Source organism: Columba livia, chromosome Z (genome assembly GCF_036013475.1).
Source record: "Columba livia isolate bColLiv1 breed racing homer chromosome Z, bColLiv1.pat.W.v2, whole genome shotgun sequence".
NCBI classification, from domain to species: Eukaryota; Metazoa; Chordata; class Aves; order Columbiformes; family Columbidae; genus Columba; species Columba livia.
Genome location: NC_088642.1, coordinates 54,316,665 through 54,340,502, shown reverse-complemented (window position 1 = coordinate 54,340,502; position 23,838 = coordinate 54,316,665). Strand labels below are relative to the sequence as shown.

At 38.7% G+C, this 23,838-nt stretch overlaps 1 long non-coding RNA gene across 1 annotated transcript in view; it reads right to left on the bottom strand.

Moving 5' to 3' along the window:
• Positions 1–22,363, bottom strand: part of LOC135577284 (uncharacterized) — a 41,312-nt gene extending 18,949 nt beyond the window's left edge. Inside the window, exon 1 of the long non-coding RNA XR_010468961.1 lies at positions 21,071–22,363. This is a non-coding gene — a long non-coding RNA (uncharacterized LOC135577284). The remainder of the gene's footprint in view (positions 1–21,070) is intronic.
• Between the last annotated feature and the right edge of the window lie 1,475 nt (positions 22,364–23,838).

Genomic DNA, 23,838 nt, shown 5'->3' with positions numbered 1-23,838 from the left:
TTACCCCATGTGATCATGATTACTCTTTTTTGCCTCTTCTCATCCAGTGATTAGTAAAGAGCACAGCAGCAGCGACGGTGAGCTTTGCTGCAGAGTGTGGGTTGAGGAGGCAAAGGGGGGATCCCAGAGCCAGGGACACCAGTGGACAGGCAGAGAGGCCTCCCAAGAACTGGCAGATCTCGTGAGAGTGGCTGACACAGAGAAGGCATTGCCAGGACCAATCATGGGAGATTTAATCTGCCCCTGGGGAGCGCAGGTGACCAGGAGTGGTGACCAGGGGTGAGGTAGCACAGCAGCTCAAGTGGGGAGGACCCTGCCACTTCAAGTAGAGACTACAACCCAAAAGCAGGGAGCTAAGAACAGTAGGAGCTGTGGAATGCACCCAGCAAAGAGCTGTGCCTTTGGTGTCCCTCAGGGTGCCTCTAGCTACAAGACTTGATGCAGCCACCCAAACTGAGCCTGGGAGAGAAGATGCAGCTGTCCAAGTTGTGGGCTGCAGAGTGTGCCACATTTTCTTCTCACCAGGCTGAAAGGGCAGACCCAGTAGACTGGGGAGAATGGAAACGGGTTACACTCTCAGCCTGCCGCAGCTTCCCAGGTGCCTGTACACAACACCTGAGGCCCTGGAACTGGATGGGCAGGTAGCTGATGCTGATGATGACGACCCTTCTGAGATGGAGGGGTCATCTAGTCAACCTACGCCCCACATAAAACTCATCAAACCCATCAAAACCTCACATGTAAAGACAAAAAGAAGGGTAGTTGTCATAGGCAACTCCCTTCTGAAGGTAACACAGGTCCAATATGCCAACCTGATGCAACCCACAGAGAAGTCTGTTGCCTCCCTGGGACCAGGGTAAGAGATATTTCTCAATGACTCCCTAAGCTGGTAAAGTCTTCAGACTATTACCCACTATTGGTCCTTCATTATGGCAGGGAAGAGGTAGGAAAAAGAAGTCTAAAGTCAATTAAAAATTTTTTCAGAGCCTTGGGGCAGTTGCTCAATTGAACAGGTGCCCAGGTGTTATTTTTTTCTCCATCATTTCAGTAACAGGCAGGAATACAGAATGGAAAAAGTAAGGCCAAGTGACGAACACATGCCTCCAAGGCTAGTGTCATCAGCAGAACTTTGGGTTTTTCAACTGTGGGATGCTCTGTTCTTAACCAGGTCTTCTGACATCTTATGGGATGCATCTCTCACAGAAGGGGAAAAGGGGGTTTGCTCGGGGGCTAACAAGGCTGATTGACAGGGCTTTAAACTAGATTGGAAGGGGGCAGTCAGTGATGAGCAGTGGGTTGGCACACCAAAGCTCAAGGAGGTACATGACAATGAGATTCCTCAGACCTCACCATGAGGTGAATGGCACAATCAACCACATTTGAAGTGCTCCTACACTAATGCACACAGTAGGAGGAAAAAGCTCCCCAGAGAGGTGTCATGGCCCCAAGCCTGACAGTGTTCAAGAAGTGACTGGAGAATACCCTCAGACAAATGGTGTGAACCATGACATTGTCATATACAGAGACAGGAGATGAACTTGATGATTCTTGTGAGTCCCTTCCAACTCACTACATTCTATGATTCTATGAAATCTTTTCAGTCCACCTTAGGAAGAAAAGAGTGTGCCGCACTTTTTATTCTCTGCCTCTGATGACGTTTCTGCTATTTCTCAGCATGAGAGGAATTTCCCACTCTATGTACTGCATAACCTGTTCCATATGTTTTCACATTTTGCATAGTGGTCACTCCTATCTTACAAAATGTGGGGGACAGAGGTAAGAGGGGATTAATATTTAATACACGACCTACATGTAAGCAGAGGAACAGGTGTTCTTTTGAAAGTGGTAAAAGAGAAGTCAGAGAAGAACTGTTAGGAACAGGAGTGAAACTTTAATTACAGGATATAGATCCTGACTGGCTTGTTTATAACTAAAGGGTTTTTTGTATTTGGCAGCCACCTGCTCTCACTGTCGTGCAGCTATACATAGTCACATAGGAAACGGAAGCAGAATTAAACAGTCAAGAACTCAGCAAATGTCTGCAGCTGCTTTGACCACAGCTTGTACAACATGCCTCAACTAGTGCTGAGTGAACTCTAGTGTTGTTGTGGTTTAACCCAAGCTAGAAAATCACGATAGCTGCTTACTCACCCTCTCCTCCCACAAAAAGGGGAGAGAATCAAAAGGGAAGGGAGAAACTTGGAATGAGATAAACACAGTTTAATAAAATAACAAAATACTAGTATACTACTAGTAAATATATATATAAAATAAAAATAAAAGGTACTCAAGGCAATTCCAAATGAACTCCATCCACAACTGAGTAGCCAGTCCCAGGAAGCCACACCTGGTCCCAACAGTCGATCCCAGACAGGAAAAAAACAGAAATGACAGAGGCCTCTGCAAAATGGCAAAAAGCTGAACTAAACGTCCCTCACCAAGCTCCCCGAGCTGTGCCCTAGAGCAAGCAAGAGTGAGAATATTCGAGAGAGACAGAAACCAGAAGGCCCTGACTCCTTAAATATGAAGAATGATGCTAATAGTATGGAATACTCTCATTGATCAGTCTGGATGTCAGTCAAGTTCTGCGCCATCCATGCCCCCCTTCCATGATGCCTCACATCTGTGGGCAGAGTGTTCAGAGTGTCCTTGGCTCTCAGACCAGAGCAATTCAAAGCATCAGCTCTGTGCTGGGATGTTATCTCTTGTTCTCAAACTAAGTCCAACTAATGACCATGCTAGCTATGAAAAAAAGAGGTTTCTAACTGCATGAAGAAAATTATTTTTCAGTCAAACCAGCACAAGTGTATCACTGAAGCACCATGGAGCATAACTGCTGTCACTATGAACACCCAAAGCAGCTAAATATATAGTTATGCAGTTAGTCTGAGCTGTATTTCTCTTTGTGGTGATCCCAGGGCTTAATCAACCTAGTTTAAAGCCAGTACAGATATGCCTAAAGGACATGCTACCAATCATGGTAAAGAGGTTCCTGGTGTTACTGTGACTGAGCTACCCAGAGCAGGAGAAGCACAAGAGCTTCCTCTGGGCTGACCTGCTGCCAGGCAGGCAGAGCTCTGCTCTGCAATGCTTTATCCGTGGCCCATGTGCCCACATTTCATGCATCTGCTGACATCACTGCGGACATGTCCTAAATCAATTAAATGTTAGGTGGACTTTTTTGTTTGTGGGGTGGTTTTGTTTTTTTGGTTGGTGGTTGTTGCTGTTGCTGCTTTTGGTTATTTGGTTGCTTGGTTGTTTGGGTTGGTTATTGTTGTTGGGGATTTGTGTGTTGTTTTCTTTTTTTTTTAACTGTGACATCCAGTTTGGCACGTGGGATATAGGGCAACTACATAGATTGTATTCATCATCTATGATGACATGGCAAATCTTAAAGTGGTTCTATATATACCTAATTTGGGGTGTCTAACCTTGAAAGAGGAAAAACAGACTAGAGATTGTGTCAAAATTACTACAGAAGATCCTGATACCACTATGTGAGTTAGAAAGCTCTTATTAAAATAGTAGTATTTCACCAATAACCATGTTTCCTACTTTTGAAGCTATAATGAAGAGTTTGCTTTCACTCGTGGATTGTATTTTTCTCTGACTTTTACAGCAAATAAGAACATCCTTCCTTCCCACCTGCCACAGAAGAAATATAAAACCATACACACAAGCAAACCAGTTCAACTCCTGAGAGGTGGTATGGAGAGCTAAATGCTCCTGTAACATCAGTTAGTATCCTACTGATTTTTTTTTACATTAGCCAGGGATCTTATGCATCACACACAATTCCAATTCACTGCAAAGAGCAAAGTCCTGTCATGAGCTTTAATATACATTAATTTATGGTGGTACATGGTACTGTATTCTGTGAAACAGAAGGACAGATGAAGAATCAGCAATTCATCATACAGAGACATTTTATGTCATTCTAAAGAAAAGATTCAGATGCCCAACTAATAGAAAACATTTAAGAATCCTCAGAGCTTTCACACATATATGATTTATCTGCTGAAGAAAATCAGATAGATGGGCAAGATTTTGTTTCCATCATGCTAAATCTTCTTTGCACAGAATGTTAAAGAACTGCTTTGAAGACAGTGCAGTTGACTATTGTTACTTTCCTTCTTTCTTGCTAGTGTAATTTATTTGAATGAATGCACCATACCAAAAAGTTTTTGAATTCTGAAAAAAAAAAAAAATACATTCTTCTCTGGAAAAAGCAGCACAAGTGGTTATAGTTTTCATTGAAAAATATTACTGCAATATCTGATGTATGTCACCCTTACCAATAAATGATACATAAACTGAGTTCTCAAGTATGAACAGTTAACAAGGTGCTTCAGATTGAAAATGATTCAGAGTGTTCAACTCCAGCAATTTGTTTAACTGAAGACAACTGACAATATCATTAAAATTTCCATAAATTTTTGCAAAAAGCAACCGTCAGGAACTATTAATTTCCCCTAGGAAAAAAAGGATAGTTTCCCCTTTTTACATAGATAGCTGCTTTTCAGACATATAAGACACCATTAAACTGTATGTTTCAAAGCATCAGGTCTTAAAACAAAGAAGGATATGACGCGCTGCACAGTAGGAGACTACCACATGTAATCCATATGTACCATCTTCCCCGAACAGATACATTTAGCCACTTGTACAGGATTGTCACATTCCCAGCAGCCTGATCAAAGCTACTGCTCTGTATGTCTACCAGACTTCTGAACTTCTCAGGCTTCTGCAAACACAGAGGTGACACACACTGAGCCAGCACATCTTACATGCACGGGACCCTTTGCATGTGTTGCACTTAACCAGTACAGCTAACACACACAGTCCAAGCCTTTTTGCAGTTACTAGTCATGTGCTGATCACTATGGAGTCTATGCAAACATGTCTGGTATTTCTCAACTGAAATACAGGTGACTTACAGTCTCATCCTATTCATTGACATACCATTGGGCAGGTGCTGGAGCCAATACTGGATTCATTACCAAATTTTAATTTATCCAAGCACCTCATTGTTCACTGAGGACATTCTAAGGTAGGTGAATAAACTCCACATTAGTAAGAAGGTCAGAGAGCAGCATTTCTGATAGTCCTTCTGATTTCCAACAAATTACAGTAAGAACTTTGCTGCTGGACGGAAATTATTAAGTGGCTGTTTGAGCTATTAGATCACCTGCCTCATCTCCAGTCAAAAAAGGTTTCTGCCTAAAACACAGTTCCACTACACTTCAGAAGTAACCCACATCAACATCTATATAACCCTTAACTTTATTCACATTTAATTTTTTATCCTACCCCCACCCCAAGCAAACATCTGAGGAAAACAATGGACCACTGACTATAAACAAAAGAAAAATAGGTCTCATCTGGCTGAGCTTCTCCATCTCCTGCATCACACTTGTTAGCATTAACAAATGGAATGTCAGAAACACACACACAGGAAAAGAAACAACAGATTTACAAGTTTTATGATTCTATGTAATAGAAGGAAGTTTAATGACAAGCCACCATGACGTCTTTAGAGTATTCTTTTGACTGGGTAGTTAAAAAATGCCACAATACACACCCTTGATTTTTCTTTTTATTGTTTAGCTACTACACAGACAGGATTTCCTTTTATCACAGGGTGACACATGCATTCTCATGCTTTACAGTCAAAATACCTTATGTAAATTATTATTTTGATTTTTTCGTTAGCAATATATATGTAACACACAGATTCACAGTATACTCCTTCCACTTCCTAGACGTGTGTCTTATAATAGAAGTAAAAGCACCAAATTATTGCAAAAAATAGCTCATATTCTCTCATTTTTGTACATTCTCTTGCTTTATTTCCCCAAATATCATGTTAACAGAACTCCTACTGTTATCAAATTCTTTATGTTCCGCAGGATTTGACCTTTTTTCTAGCTAATCATACATATTTAATGCCTGTTGTATAATCTCAAACACAAAATTCAATTAGGTTGATACTGAGGTTGTTACACAGCATATCGAACAATTGAAATTGTATACTGACAGAAAACAAGCCATTCATACATTCAGCTCTACTCTTCCAGTTTTTATTAGCTCTGTTACAGCACAAAATTATCTTAGAGAAAAATGTGTGCAGTCTTACACTTCAACAGCTTCACAGTGACACACCCAGTCAGAACTGACTCATGCTATTGGTGATGTTTGTGTAGTTTTAACATGTAATGCATAAACACAGCTGGAACGAAAACTGGTTTCTCAGCAATGGACATAAGGACAGCACAAGCGAGGTAAATGGCCTACCAGAGACAACAGAGAGAAGGGTGATGAATGGGGTTTTGACTTTTCTCTTGACGTATCTCAGACCCTAGGACAAGTCACCTGTAATCTCAATGCTCAATCTACACTTAAAAGTTCTGGCATAGCTGTATGTCTCTAGAGTGTGAAAAACACACCTCTGATTAACTGTAATGATTAATGCCCTCAGGTAGACATAAGCCTGCTGACAAAACCACTAGGTTATCACCAGGTGTTATTCTGCATGGGATACTGCTTTATAGTTCTGCTAAGCAAGCACAGTGTTACAGCAGCTACATTCCCAACTGGGGAAGAGTTACGAAAACTTTTCCTTGGAAGTTATAGTAAAACCCACCTTCTCATGTAAACATGGTCCACATACACACCTTTATTGAGACAGATCGACATTGATGATAAAACTTAGCTGCCATTAAGCCAAAAGAACTGCATTGTCACAATAAACTGTTAATATCATTGTACAAGGTTATTTGAACGTCAGTTACTTTTTACTATACTTTTCAGCCAGGATATTTAAAGCATCATCAGTAATCTGACATCCGTTAACAGAAATGCCCTGAAAACTGAAAAGTAAAAAGTAATGGCTACTTCTCCAGACTTGGAAGAAAATGTAAAACAAAACAAAACAAAAAAATACCTGACAATTTCACTGACTTTGAAGGATAAGACTAATTTACTCTAGCTTGTTCCCACGTCTTAGGAGGCATATAGGGCATGGGAACTGGACACAACCAACCAGGAAAGGCATTGAAATCTTTCACCTGAAGTAAATATTTGTGCCTCTTGCTTCCTCTAAGCAGGAAGCCTGTAGTGGCACTATGAAAAACAACAAACAGAAGGAACTTGCATCCCTGAAGTGAGAGCTACACACAGAAAGCTCCTATTCCCAAGGATGTATATGGATTTTAGAGCTGGACAACTGAGAGTCAAGATTTTTTCTCTGCCACCAAACTCTCCTTCTGTGCACAATGTGCAGAGCTCTGGTGCAGCTGAGAACAAAGAATCAAGTGAATACAGTAAACTTCTGAAAACTTATATAAGTGAACAAAACAAGTAAGATGTACATGTGGCCTTCAACAATACATGATGGTGAGACTTGATTTTCACTTTTCCCTAAAACATTTTACCTTAATGACGCTTATTCTAGAGAAATGATGCCTAAATGAGTAGTTCCTGCTCAGCTACTACCCATAGATGTGAGCTGTTTACAAAAGATGCTTGCATGCAGCAGAATTTTATCCCTTTATGACACTGAAGATTGTTCCTTTTCATGGAATTCTAGCAGCACATTTATGAAATAATATATAGGTATATATATATATATGTAATCCTACTTACTTAATGTACTACATGTCTTCCACATATACACTGTAGACTTTGCACATTTAGATGTGAAAAAACATCTGTGTTTGCACCACCTCATGTTCATTTAGGTACATTTTTTTATATGGTGTGAAACTAAAAAAGTGTTTTGTAGATGTGAATAGGGTGCACCTTAACAATCCATAAGCTGTTTATTGATGTGGTTAGCTGCAGATGAGTTTCACTTCAGTATGAGTTGAAATTGTCATACCCCCATGTAATATTATAGCAATGTCCTTGTTCTCTACATTCAAGGGCAGAATAACTTGTTCATTAGTTGTAGTCACTGTTGTTGACAAGAAAATTATGGACAGTAAATATCACATTTGTTTCCTTGGTCTGCTGTTACAAATAAAATTATAAATTGAAAGAAGCTTGCAAATTCGTACTTGGTTCTATCAATTTTAAGATTTCAAAAATCTGGAGATATAATTTTAAAATTGCTTTAATTCAACTTCAAATAAATTAATTATTTCTACATTCCTTTTATTTCTTCTCCTGAGCCTGCATAATTGCTGTTCTGCAGGGTGAGAGGTGAGTATTATGGTAGCTACAGAAGTCAGTTCACAGAAATTAAATTGAACTGTGTGGCTTCCACGCTGCCATCTCCTACTACCCAGGAGTTATCAAGCATGAATGGTGGGCTGACAATGGTGAGCAATTACTCTCTCAGTCTGCTGGCTGTTTATCTTCAGCTAGTTCTCACTGTGACAGCCTTCACCACACTCAGTCTTATGGACAACTAGTGTGCAATGAGTGTGTGTGAAGACAGCCAGTGACTGAGTCCTTATTTGCCTCCTGTTCAGCCTGTTAAACTCCTGTCCCAAATGCCTTTGGTGTCGTGAAGCCTCTGGGCTGTGCTGTGTGCTCTGAAGAGAAGGCAGGTTCACAGCTGATAATCATATTATGAGGCTGCGTCTAATCACTTCTCACAAAGCAATCTGAAGTCCTTTGTAAGTCAGGTTTTTTTGCCTAGTTACAGCCTACTGAATCCTAGCATCTGAGAGCAGCAGCCAGGTATTGTGTGGCTGCTCCACTCAAATACCCCCCGCGGTTTTTCTCTACTTGACATTCTGTCCCCTTGGCAACTGATTTATCTCTATCCTCTCTCTGAAGCCTCTTTGCTCCCATAGCATGAAAGCAATTGTAAATGCCAAGAGCTTTACCATGGTGCCACAAATCATTTCTCTACAAGACAGGATACAAACATGAATTTTCAAAGAGAAGAAGATAACTTCCATTTTGTCAGGAAACTCCTGTCGCGATGATCAATAGACGATTTGTTGCTATTCTCCTATGGAAGAAAGCACAGAAACAGATTTCTATTGCATTTTGTATAATTTTAAAATCAATTTCCGATAATGGTTCACCTACGCAATCTTGTCATACTAGGTACTACAATTGAAATGTTTCTATTAAATTGGCTCATTGGACTTCTGTAAAATAATTTAGTCTTCTTTCTTTCTCTTGCTTTCACATTTCACATGATAGATTTCCTAACAAGATCTAAAATTATATATAATTTTTAACTAACATTCTTCCTGTACCCTTACACCAAGATAATTCTGTGTTTTCTATGATGACCGTGTTATTAGAATACTTGACATCTAAGAAACATATCTTCTGAGAGTAAAAGTGTAATTATCAGTCAATAAATAAAATCTGAACTGAATAGATTAATATGTGAATTCCTGAGTCTTCACTTCTCTTTGAGAGGTTTGATGAAGATGGCACAAGGAGTTTGTGACAGACTCAGGAGTTCTTACATCACGGTTTCATTGCCTTGACTGAAAATTCCCTTCTTATACCATTTCCTCTCATCTCTTCGTTAGTTTTAGCTGCAGATCCTCTCATGCTTGGTAGCCTTTGCCCCTGAAAATAGACTAAAGACAGACACAGACTGACTGCTGCTGATCAATACTTTCTTTCTTCCTCCACAAATATTCTTCTCCCTTCTTATTACTGTCCCCTAAGAAAATGAGAAGCCATTGAATATGCAATGCTGAAAGGGCAATGTTGAAAGAAAGAGATCCAAATAGCCCAGGTCTGGAGTCAGTTCAGAAGGGGCCTTAAAGACAGGTCACAGCTTCTGCTACACATGCAGGAACTAGTCAGATTTTTTCAGGTTTGCTGTAAAATAGTGGGAAGAAGATCACCTATAAACTTTGGATGAACCTCAAAGTCTCTGAGTGAAGATGAAAGGAAGAATCTGTCTCTCACAGAAGCCACTAAGTTCTTTCCTATTGCCAGTAATGGAAGCTGTGTTTGGTCTGAAATGTAGTTATAATAAATGGTCAGTGAGTAGAAAAACCTGAAAGAGTATATAGTCTGAATTTCATAAAACATCAATTTTGCAGCATCAGAGTTAAGAATTAATATCACTATTAAATAAAAACCTACTATATACCAGTAAATATATCACGTAATTGCTTTAGCAGAATAGATATTTTTTTTTCAAGTCACTGATCTGAAACTTACAGAAAAGGACATATAATTAAATGGTTATGAACTGCTAGAGAAACTAATTGAATTATTCCTAGTAATCCTTTATGTCTTAAAATAGTTCTACTATTCAACCCAATGCCCTCATTAAGGAGTATTCAGCCACAGCTAATGTTCAGAAAAAAAACTAATTAATTCATATAACTGACAATCTGTTTACAGGACACATGCTTTTACCAGACACTTTGTATTTGCTGATAAAGGATTTGTTCATTTTACTTGGCTGGTACCTAGGACAGACTGCCTATTTGGGGTATAGTACATATATGAAGCATGTCAAATCATTTATCTATACCAGCGTATGTACGACTGTGTAGTTACACTTTTGCATATGAAGTATCAGTCTATAACACTACTTTTGTCCTGGTTTTGATACAACTTCCACCACAATGATAAAAAGTAGCAGGCTTGAGATTTCAACAGTCAAGATGTCAGAAGTTACATAGTTTCTCCGCTCTTTGTCTTTCGTGCAGCACCATAATATTGTTGATACATATTCAAATTTATTACCTAATCCCGACTGGAAAAGCCATAGCACAGCCCCTCATATTGGTGTCAGCTGCAAATGTAAGAAAGAAGCTGCCTACAGCATTGTAAAGGTCATCCCTGAAAGCTCACAATGGTACAGGACGAAGAACAAAGACTGTAAAGAGCTTGAAGCTTTCTCCCTGTACTGAAAACAAACAACATCTGTATGCCCTTGAAACAGATTCCAAACATTTTTTCATTTATTTGAAGATATTTACACCTAGACGGTTTCCCTTGATGGCTCATGAGAACAACACAGAGAACAGTGCCAAAAGCCTATTTCGTATCTTCTGTTCTTAGTCTCTCCATAAGGCCTGTTAGCATATTGCAGAAAGGGGATAGATTGATTGGAAAAGGGTAGCTATTTTTCATTTTTCTTCTTCACCATTAATAGTGAAATTTGATTTCTTTGTCTGCAAATTTCTCCAGGAATTTGTTATTGTTAACACAGTAAAATTCCTGGCTTCCTTCTTTTTCCTCCTGTCAAAGACAAGCATTACTTAAGGGCTTTTAGAGTTTGCCAGTACCTTTTCCACCACAATGACAAATGCTTACATTTATGGCTGAGGTTTCATCTGTCTGTTCTTCAAGCACAGTAGCCCAGGAAGAATCACAGAAGGCCCAATCAATTGCAAATATCTAAGTTATCCAAGTATTATATAACCCATTTTTTCCCTATAGGATGCAGACCACTTACCCAATTATCTCTGTTATCAGTTATTTATCTAATTGACTGTAGTTGCCTTATGCAAAAATGGATGTAAATATTTCTCCCACATCAATCACTTCCCTGGTCCACCTAACAGCATTTTTCCTTAATTTTCCTTGTAACTTCTTATGTAGAATGACTTCTTGTAACTATTGATAAGACTCTGCCACCTGTGATGCATAGAAGTCAACTTAGGACGGCCACCAGCAGGTGAGAGTTAGAGGGATGGAAAAAGAAGATGTGGTAGAGGGTGTCTACTACCAATCACCCAGTCAGGATGTAAGCACTGATGAGTTATTCTGTAGGCAATTGGGAGAAATTTCTGGATTAGTAGCCCTTGTCCTTATGGGAGATTTCAACTTCCCAGACATCAGCTGGGAATGGCATACTGCTGTGATGAACAGGTCTGGGAAATTCTTGAAGTTTGTAGGAGATACACTTCTTGTCACAAGTACTCAGTGAGCCAGGTAGGAACGATGTCCTCCTAGACTTGATGTTTGTCAAAAGAGAAATATTTGTGGGAGATGTGATGGTAGGTGGCTGTCTTGGCCACAGTGATCATTAAGTGGCCGAGTTTTAAATTTTCAGTTTAATGAGAATAAAGGACAGCAGAATTACTACCCTACTTCAGGAGAGAAAACTTTAAGCTATTCAGGTAGCTATTTAGCAGAGTACCCTGGGAATCTAATTTCGAGAGTTTAGGAGTCCATGAGTGTGGGTCAGCCATTAAGAATCACCTTTCAGAAGCAGAAGGAGGCAGTTCCCTTGTGTTGTAAGTCAAGCAAGCATGGCAGGAAACCAGCTTGGCTGAACAGGGAACTTCTTGTGGACCTCAGGAGGAAAAACAAATTTTATGACCTCTGGAAGAGAGATCAGGTTTTGCAGAAAGATCACAGAGCTGTGGTTCATATATGCAGGGAGAAGAAATGAAAAGCTAAAGTTCAATTAGAGTTCAAACTGGACAGTGTTGTGTCAGATAATAAGGGATTTTTTACGTGTGTTACTAACAAGAGGAGGTTAAAGAAAGCATTGTACTGATCATTGTTAAGATGGTCATCTGACTAATAAGGATGAAGAAAAAGTGGAGGCATTCAATGCACTTTTTTGCCTCAGTCTTTAATAATACTGATAGACCTTGGGCTACCTTACCCCCTTAGGCAAAGGACCACAAGTGAGGGAACAATGACATTTCATTTGTTCACACTAAAATTGTAAGGGACCAGCTGTATCAGCTGAATGTTCACAAGTCAATGGGGCCTGATGGGATTCACCCCAGAGTTTTGAAGGAGCTAGTGGTTGTTATGGCAGGACCCCTTTCAATCCTCTACCTAGTCCTGGAAGTCTTGGGAGTTCCCTGCTGACCAGAAGCTAGCCAACATCATTGGAATCTACAAAAAGGGCGTGAGGGAAGACACAGGGAAATACAGACCTGTTGGTATAACCTCAGTACTTGGAAAAATTGTGGAGAGGATTATACTTGGTACTATAGAAAAACGTTTTAAAAATAACGTAATCATCAGGCACAGTCAACATGGGTTCACAAGGGGAACATCCTGTTTAACTAATTTTATGTCCTACTATTAATATGATAAGCTCAGTCCCCTAGTAGATGAAGGGTAGGTGGTGGATGTATTTTTTTCTGGACTTTATAAAAGGCTTTTGATACTGTCCGTCACAGCATCCTTCTGGACAAGTTTTCCAGCTGTGGGATGAGTGGTTTCACAGTGCACTGGGTGAAGAACTGGGTGAAGGGCAAAGTTCAAACGGTTCTAGTGAATGCGGCTACATCTGGCTGGTTATCAGTCACCATCTCTGTTCCTCAGGGTTCAATTCTAGGACAAGTTCTGCTCAATATTTTTATCAATGATCTGGATGCAGGAGTTAAATGCACTATTAGCAAGTTCACCGACGATACCAAACTCGCAGGTGTTGTTGATTCTCTTGAAGAGGCCTTGCAGAGGGATCTAGACAGATTGGAGCATTGGACAATGATTAATGCGATGAAACTTAACAAGTTCAAATGCTGGATTCTGCACCTAGGACAGAGTAATGCTGGGCACAAGTATAAACTGGGAGAGGAGTGGCTGGAGAGCAGCCCTGCAGAAAGAGACCTGGGGGTGCTGGTTGGCAGCAGCTCAGTACCAGTCAGCAGTGTGTGCCCTGGCAGTCAAGAGGACAAACTGTATCCTGAAGTGCAGCAAACACAGTGTAACCAGCTGCTCAAAAGAGGTGATTATCCTGATGTATTTAGTGTTGGTGCGGTTTCAGCCTGAGTGCTGTGTGCAGTTCTGGGCTCCACAACTTAAGAAGATGTGAAGGTCCTTGAATGCATCCAGAGGAGAAGAACAAAGCTGTTTGGAAGGGCCGGCATGCATGAACTCTGAGTAGCAGCTGAGGACTCTGGGACCTCATTGTTCTCTACAGCTTCCTGAGAAGGAGACATGGAGAGGGAGGTGTTGAGCTCTTCTCTCTGGGATCCAGTGATGGGATGTGTGGGAAGGGTTCAAAGCTGTGCCAGTGAAGGCTTAGACTGGACATAAGGAAGATTTTTTAATTAATTTTTTTTCTTTTTTTTTTTTTACCGAGGGGTGGTCAGACACTGGAACATGCTTCCTAGAGAGGTGGTTGATGCCCCAAGCCTATCGGTGCTCCATGCCTGTCAGGGCATCTGGACAGTGTCCTTAACAACATACTTTTACTTTTGGTCATCCCTTAATTGGTTAGGATGGACCAATTAGTCATCGTTGGACAAGACTATTGTTGTAGGTCCCTTCCAACTGAAACAGTCTATTTTACTATATGCTCTTCTAGTTCTGAGACAGCTCTCTGGGAGGCACTGTAGATCTAAGGCCCCCAGTTATACATTATGTTCACATTTAATTAACGGATTTCAAGAAAACAGCCACTGAAATGTATTTTCTCAGTGATAGGAAGACTTGGCAATATATTTCTTCTACTTTTCTATACTTTTCCATTGAAAAATCTTGACATACTGATGAGCACTGTATCAATTTTATCACTGCACAAAGGGCTTCAAGCAGTTTTTTTTAATGAATCGTTGATGAAAACTATATGGTAGCTATGACCACCATGTTAAACTACATTAATCCTTAAAAATTTTTAAATGAATGAATAAAATCAACAGATTGTGTAAGTTTGTGTGTATTTTCCTTAAGAGGATGAAGATGAAATTCTGTTGTCAATAAAGTTCATAGCAAAACTTCTGAATTCAGTAGAGAACAACCGAGTCAAATGAGTTTTAATACCTTCTTTATTCTGCTTTTATCCAAAATAAGAATTTTACCTATTTAATCCTTCCCCAATATAAAGGTAACATTCAGAAATATACTGCATAAGATAACTTTTCACTAGGCCCTGCTGAACAGAAGCCTGAATATTGTTAACTACTAAAGGAAAATGCTCATCTTTAACTCTTTAAACACAGGATCGCCTGCTGAGTATATTTAAAAAAAAAAACGTGGTGACATGGGCTCCCCCTTGTGGTTATTTGTGATGAAATATTTTAGTTTTTCACACAAAAACCTTAAATTTGCTAGGACTGATAACAGACAGAAATCCAAGCAATGGAATGTTTTGAAATTAAATGTGTTTTGTGTAAATGCATTTTTCTCAGTCACCTGTAAAAGATCGAGATGAATGAGTTCTTGAATCATCATTCAATCCTGATCAAAAGCAACTCAGAATCAAGTAATTCCATCTATACTTTTCATACCTTATAAGATTTTTATACCAATATCATTTGTGTACGCTAAACGAAAGTTAAAGACAGAAAGGAACAGGTATATTTTTAACTGCTGTTAAGGTAAGGGAGTTTCTAGTAAGCTGTCAGAAATGTGTGTTTGTGGAAATATAATTCAAGTGCTGTCACTGATATCATCACATACTAACTTTTTCAACAGAAATTGCTTTACTTGGTACAGCTGTGTTTACCTCATGGGCAGCTGCAGAATAGTTTGCTCTATCTTAACAGTTTAACACCTAGTTCCATGTACCACCTGCTGCCCACAATTCAAAGCCAGGTCTAAGACCAGATCTTCACTACAGCAACAGAACATTTCACAAAGAGAAATTGTCCTCGACATATGGAACAGATGATAGTTTATATTATTCCCATTTTACATATGAGAAATGGAGATACAGAGAAGATAAGAATTTACAGTCTGCAATTACAGCATCACACTATTGAGTGACTCACTGAGTGAACATACTTTAGCAAACTAGTGTCCTGGCAAGGCCCTTGTAGGTGCAAATTTTCCTTGTCTCTATACTGTAGCTATGCAGTATGCACTAAGGCACACCAAAGCTGTGTTCAAAGTGGTGCAAACAAGGTTGAAATCATGCGCGAGGGCATCAATTAAAGCACCTAACTCACAATGTGGATTCAAAGACTCCTGTAGTTCCCCCTCCACATCCAGTGTTCTGTAAATAACAGCGGCATCTTCTGTGATTGGTGGTAGGTGTGTGATACAGATGTGTAATCCAAGAGGCATAACAGTTCATGTCAAATTAATGCCCGATCCTTTCCTTGTTGCACTGTGCAGGTTGGCATTGCAAATGCACACACATACCACCCAGTTTGAACCTTTCCTGGCTGTAAACTGGGCTTTGTCACAGTGAAGGCTGTTGCCTGCTTCTTTCTGCCTGTAACAGCATGCATCAGTTATTCCAGAGACTACCACCTTGTTCAAAGTTAAGGATTTCTTCCACAGTGCAACATCATGTATACATAGACACACATTTTGCACAGCTTTCACTAAAATATCCTGGATTTGTAATCCCAACTGTCTGTATAAGAAAATCAAGGAGAAAACTGTCATAATTGTCACAATTCATGTAGAAAGTGAAGAGGAATTAAATATAAACCAGTATACTTTGTTTCACAGAAGAAAAAAAAATAAAGTCCTGGTGTAAGTAACAAGCAATCAACAAAAACAAATAGAAATTCTATAAGGAGAAACTCTAAGATCTGCCCAGCTGCTAAATTAAATAATTCTAGTAAAACACAGCATAAAGTAGGACTTTGCTTACTATTTATCTCACCAATTTTAGCTCCGGGTTGTGGGGATTTTTGTTTTTCTAACCTTTTCAGAGTAGTGGAACTCCAGTAGAGATGTGTCTTCTTTGACACATGGCCAAGGAGACAGGTGAAAAGCAATGCAGGCATTATTGTTTAACAAAACTTGTAAAACTGAATGTACAACTTTAAAAGAAATATTAATCCTGTCACACTTTGTGAGTACAATCAATTGTAAACACATGTTATGCACTGAAACCAGAGAGTTATAACATGCAAATAACCCTACTATTTAAAAAAGTTCACATACAGATGAAGTGTGGCAAAAAGGAGTTTAGATGAGTGCATCCTACTGCACTGACAGAGTCTCATGCAGACTTCTCTTTAGGATGTATAGTTGACTGAGCATACTGATAGATCATGTAGCTATACATCTGCGTCATGTTAAAGGCACCCAAAGTTAATTGCACTGACACTGGATGCATTTGCTGCAGGGATAATGGGTTTTTAAAACCACACCTCAAAGATTTATTACAGGTTCTTCAGCCCACTTTCCCATGCATTAGTGAGAAAGATTTATCAGTCCCACTCCCTGACTCTGGGCTCTTTGAATGTTCTTTAAATGAGGAGATAAATTTTATTAGCATTAAAATTACTGCATTATCATTAATTATTTGGAACTACATCTTCTCACATTTATACTGGTATGAACCAAGAACACTCTCAGTTACTTTGCTATATAAAACTGGCTAGTAAGAGAAAAAGCTCTCACACTGGTTATTCTCAAGCATCAAAGTTAATTGCTCTTTGCTTCAGCTGTAAAACCAAGACAGGAATTATGTACCTTAATGGGAGAGCTGCAGAGTTAGTTAATCAATATCTGCATTTTTCTGTGAAAGCCTGACATGATATAAACACAGGGAGATGTCACTACTTCAGTTCAGTAAAACAGAGCTTTAATAAACCAATAGGTTCTTTCTGCTATCTTTTTATTGCTAAGAAAGGCTGATTTGAGATACTCATCTAGTAAAAACTCTTCTTGACACAGATCCTCAGTTTTTAAAAGCATTATGTCTTTTAAAACTTAAGTGAATCTTCACATGCTTATATGAAGGACTATAGTAAATTCACTCCTTAGGCCTCCATGAACTGGGAAGTGTAGTTACTGACAAAATCAAAATGCAATTAGAAAGTGTGTCTGTATTAAATAGGTCATTTTTTATGATGTAAGTTAAAATGCATCATGTACTGGCAAAATATTTAGATGTGAAGTACAAGAAGTTAATAGAACAAATGCGTAATATAAGTCCTTACTTTTACTCACACAAGCCTGACAAAGCTAGAGCTTCTTTACTTCAGCACATAAGCCATACTACTTTTCTGAAAAAAAGCCTTTGTTTCACTTTTGCATTACTTTAAGAGGTTCTTTGTAATGGTGAAAGAACTAAGCCCTTATCAGTAAGATACTGTTTTTCATGATGGCAAAACTAGAGAGTGAGATCGACAGAACCTGAAACTAACTGGCCACTCATAATTCAAGTAATGGTAATCTGCAACCTGAATCTGCCTTCCTGCAAAAAGAAACTCATGTTCTCATGATACACAAAGAAGTACAAGCACATATTTCTTTTCCATTGTTTGGATGACATAACAGGCTAAAATAATTGATGTAAAGATTTCATTTAAAGAATTTTATCCAGAATATATGTGCTCAGTGTGTCTTCCTATGAATAAACGGTATGTTAACTGGCATGGTACTATCACTTGACAAGAATCATTACTCCATAGTTACACAGTGCCATTTGGAAATAACCTTTAGAAACTATTTTTAATGAAAGAACATTTTTTGTCTCTGCATATTTATTCCATTCTGACGTTCACTTTTCCCAAGGAAAACTCAAATAATTGGTATAGACCTGACGTAACACTGCTATTGTCACACTCAAAAGTTTCAGACACTAATTCAAGCCACATTGCTTTACCTTAAGTGTCATGACCCATCCACTGTGAACAGAAAAAGAAAAGCAATTTCTGAGGATATCATTAGGTTTTACTTGCTGTTTAGAATGAAAATCAGAACATGCAAGTCAAAACAGAATCCCAGTCTCCAGTCAGCTATTTTTAGCTTTCAATAATTCATATTGCAAGGTGTAGGAACTGTAGCGACTTATATCAAGAAATACACAATAATTACTGAAGATCAATAATTCTGATCTACATGTTGACCTACAATTGCAGAAGCTGTGCCTGCTGATTCCTCTAGCAGGACTGCTCATTTTCTTCTCTGACAACATATGTAAATTCCTTTAATTTAGTCTAAGTTCTCAATCTTGATTTCACTCCACTTAGGATGAATTTTTGATATGCCAAAACTAGCAACACAGGGTACTAATACCAGCAAGCAATGGAACTAAAATTCAAATTCATTATTAGATGTGCAGAATTCTCCAAATTCTCCTTTGCAGAATGCAACAATATGCATTAAGTGGGGGAAAAAAACAAAACAAAACAAAACAAAACAAACAAACAAACAAACAAAAAAAAAACAAAAAAAAAAAAAAAAAAAAAAACACATGTTAACTCCAGATCAAACTGGAAAACAAATTAACTCATTCTTCAAAAACTTTGTAATGGGTAAAAATTATAGCTGAGGACTTTGAGTAGACTTCTAATTAGGTGATACATAGAACTTTTCATGCAATGAGCACTGAATCATCACATTTGTTAATATTATAGAAGTTAATCAACTAAGGCAAAGGTGTTGCACAAAACAGTAAATACCTCTACTTTTTATCTTACTATAATGAATAAAAATTAATGGATTACTAGGCTCTAAACCAGTGGTTGTTCGAAGATCAGTTACTGTGATACACTTGTATTCAACATGGGAGTACAGAGCACAGTCCCAACAAGTGATTGTACATAATTTGTTATTCAATTGTGCTAAATTTCCCAATGCAAAAAGTCATCAGAAAAAATACTGGGAACAAAAATGTTGAGACAAAGCTGTATAACTAAAATCAGAAGTCATAACAAGTGTTGCATTTGGTAGAACTTAATTCCAGTCATCTTTGTTTAAACAATGGAGAACTGCATTTAGAGGTAGCAACCCAAAATAAGAAATAAAAATTAAAAAAAAAAAAAAAAAAGGTCAGAACAAATAGATTATTATGAAACTGAAATTATAAAGTGCAGGGAAAGCATAAGGGAAGCTAAAGACTACTGAAATAAATCTGTATTGTCAGATGTAAAGCCAGAAAGACAAACATGTTTGACATAAATTATCAAGAACAGAAATAACACCAATGGTATAAGACCACTTCCAGAAAGAGGCTGTAAACAAAGTAAAATTGGCTGAAAGGCAAAACTGATCAATGCATATTTCTTTTCTGTATTTGAAAAAAATCCAACAGAAGATTTCCAGGTCATTAAGTACTAAGGGTTACATTTGAACACTTACTAAATATAATGCTTTTAAAATCGTCAAACCTGGGACTTCCACCCTAAAGGAGTGTGCTACATAGCAGAATACACAGCTACATGGCAGAATGCAACCAGTTTTTAAAAACCTTGAATTTTTGAGAAAATATTGTAAGAAAGGGCATACGGGTAGACGAGGTAATAGTACAACAGGTAGACAGATACGAGTTATATTCAAAATAAAGGAAACATTACCATGTTATTAAGTTAATAAAAGCTGTAAAACTTGAAATCAAATCATTATTGGTTTGTAAGAAGTACTCTGGATTACATCTTGGGTTTTGCCACAGACTTTCTGATTTACAATCACAAAACTGGGAAACAACATGCTCTCATGGATCTGCACAGGAGAGATGTCAAGGAAAGGTGAGACTAAGATGTGCATAGAAATGAAGAACACCTGTTTCACCTGACAGCAAATGCCTGAAAATAAGGGCTGTTCTCATGGCCTGCCAGTGCAGCAAGCAAATGAGAGTAAATAACAAAATAATACATAATTATCAAGGGGAAACAAGTGAACAATTTAATAATTGTCCTTTCTGGCATATTATATAGGCTGGTACCAAGACAAACCATATATCTCTATTTCCATTTACTTCTATTCCTCTTGTTTTAACTTGAGATGAAAATTCTCTGTTGTAAAGAAGAAATTGCAGGCAAAATCCCTTCAGGTCTTTATTTTATTATAGAGTGACACAGTAAATCCTGAAACACTAGCACTAGGAGTTCAAACCTAACATCCTCCTGTTTCTGCCACCAGCAGAACAGCATACAGAAGACAGCTAGCAACAACAGAATCTGCAACTGACACTGACACTGCAGGGGAACTTCAGGAAGCACAGCATAAATTTACAGTTAATCTGCTGTAATTATGTTAAATTTCTTCCATTTGAAGTTAAGCTAATTTAGGTTATGTAAATGCCAGAATTAATAGAACCACAACCAAATCACACATAAGCTATCATCATAGCTAATGAATCATCACAAACTCCTGAGATGGAAAGCAGGAGAAAAATATTGGTTGGGGAAAAATAAAATAAAATAAAATAAAATAAAATAAAATAAAATAAAATAAAATAAAATAACTCTTATAACTATTGTTTATAAAGCAAATAAGTTTAAAACATAAGAAACAAGATAAGACTTACAGCAAACAGTTGCCTGTTCTTCAGACAACTGGCAAAAGCCTCACAATCACAGAGTCTGATTCTCAGGGTGGACTTCAGCCACCCCAATACCTCTTCAGGCAGTGCAATCCATCGGGGCACAAACAGTCAGGAGGTTTCTGGACTGCACTGATGACAGACTCCTGACAGGCTATAGAGGAGCCAAAAAGAAAAGGTGCTCTGCTGGGCTTCACAGTGTCCAATCACTTCTTGAGCACTGTCGGGCTTAGGACTGTGATACCTCCCTGGGGAGCCTGTTCCAGAGCTCCACCACCCTCTGGGCGAAAAACCTTTTCCTAATGTCCAACCTAAACTTCCCCTGGCACATCTTCCTGCCATTCCCTTGGGTTCTGTCATTGGTCACCAGAGAGAAGAGATCAGCGCCTGCCCCTCCTCCTCCCCTTGTGAGGAAGCTGTGGCCACCATGAGGTCTCACCTGAGTCTCTTCTCCTCCAGGCTGAACAAACCTAGTGACTTTAGCCACTCCTTATATGGCTTCCTCTCCAAATCCTTCACCAACTTTGTAGCCTCTTCTGGCCACTGTCCAGTAGCTTTATATTCTTTTTATCCTGTGTTGCCCAGAACTGCACACAGTGCTCCAGGTGAGGCTGCACCAGTGCAGAGCAGAGTGGGACAATCACCTCCCTTGACAGGCTGTCAATGTTGTGCTGGATGCACCCTAGGACATGGGTGGCCCCCTTGGCTTCCAAGGAATACTGTTGACTCATGTTCAATAATGTTCAGTAGAAGAGAAACATGGTCATATTGGACTAATTCTTGCAAGCAGCCATGAAAGGAACTGATGTCCCATGTGTAAGGAACCTGAGCATCTGTCACAGAAGGAAAGGCTGAGAGAGCTGGAAGAAGCGAATGTTTGTTGGCCGTCTTATCAATGTATATAATTACCTGATGGGGGAGTGTAAAGAAGACACAGTCAAACTACCCTCAGAGGTATTCAGTGACAGGACAAAAGGCAATGGGCACAAATTGAAATGCAAGAAATTAAATTTAAACATAGGAAAAACTTCTTACTCTAGGATTATAAAACACTGGAACATGCTGCCCACATAGGCTGTGGAGTTTCCATCTTTGAAGATGGAAAGATGGTGTTCCATCTTGGAACACCTGGCTGGAGACAGCCCTAAGCAACCTGCTCTGGCTGACCTACTTTATGCTGGGGCACTGAACTATGACATTTTCAGAGGTCCCTCCCACCTCAGCCATTCTGTGACTCTGTGAAACAAAGAAACTACTGATGGGCTGTATATTTTGGCATCACTGTCTAAAAACTCTATCCTCTCTTCCTTTAAGGTTTAGCTTCAATTAATATGACTTCTTTCACCAATCTACTTGTTTACTGCAAGTCTTGCTAATGCAGAGTTGAAGATTAGGTGCAGAAAAAATAACCTGGTTTACCTTAACTCTCTAAGTTTCCACCCTCATATTAATGCTTATGGAAATTTTTCAGAAATTGTCCCTTGTGCAAAGTCATTGTGAGTGCATCTACACAAGGGACTGCAATACCATGCTAGGGAAACAGCTGCTCTAGCTGTTAATGAACTGAAACATCATATTACCATACAACAATATTAGCTTAGGTTCCAAAAATCTGTATAATTGCATCAGCACAATGTTGCATGCAGGTTAATTAGTGCTGCCAATCAGTCTAATTAGCACAGAACTGAGCTATCGTGATGTGGCTATACTAATTCTAGCTCCTGAACTACTAATCACAGCACTATACTACATGGTATACACCAAAAAGGAGGTATTATTTGGATATATCCAGAGGCGAAAACACCTGTAATTCCATCCACTCTATAAGTATCTATGAAACTTTAAAAAACAATTCTCACTTTCCAGAACAGATATTTTTAGCATGAGGCACAATTGAGACTATTAAAAAAATATTTCAATGATTTCAAGCATATGCCTCTGATGAATGCTGGTTATTCTGCACTGTGATTAGCTGCTACAGCAGATTTTAACATCCCTTGGATTCTTGTCAGGCTATTTCTTATAGAAGAGGAATCTATGAAAACGCAGTAATTTCGTTGACGCCATTTTATTCGTTTGCATGGGGTGTTCACAAAGCTCTGTTTCCCTTAATACCATTGGAATATAAACACCAGACAATTTTCTTGCTCATTTGGTTTTATGCTATCATTTTCTTAAAAGTTTTACTCCTAATTTTTAGCTATATGAGAAAATAAAATACTTTCTGGTGCTGGCAAATTTCTTTATTTGTTTCAAAATGTTATGATAAAGCTTAGACTACCTTGTGCTTGCTAGAAACCAAAGGCACATTACCAATTTCCTCTAGGATATATATCAGGCTTTGCATAAAGAACAGCTCAACCTCAGTCATGCTCTGCTTATTTCCCAGAAAACGATCATGTTGCTCAGGACGTTCATGTCAACTTCATCCACTTCCAAATAAGCAATGTCTTTGATGTTAGTTAATTAGTTATGCACTGCTTAAGCCTGTTCAACAAGGCTCTGTGTATCTGAGCTAATGCAAGAAGCATAATAAAACCTTTCAAGGAAACTCACGATCTACAGCACACTTCTGAGGTCATACTCAAGAATGGATTCCAAATTCCATATTTATATTACAAACTAGCCTCTCAATGTGGTCTTGATCTGTCAAACGTTTTCATCTAGGCAAGGCCTTTCTTGGTTTGAAAGGTCTTTTCTTAATCTTAGTCTTGAAAGGATCCTAACTCCTAGGGTTTTACCTCCTTTCTTTA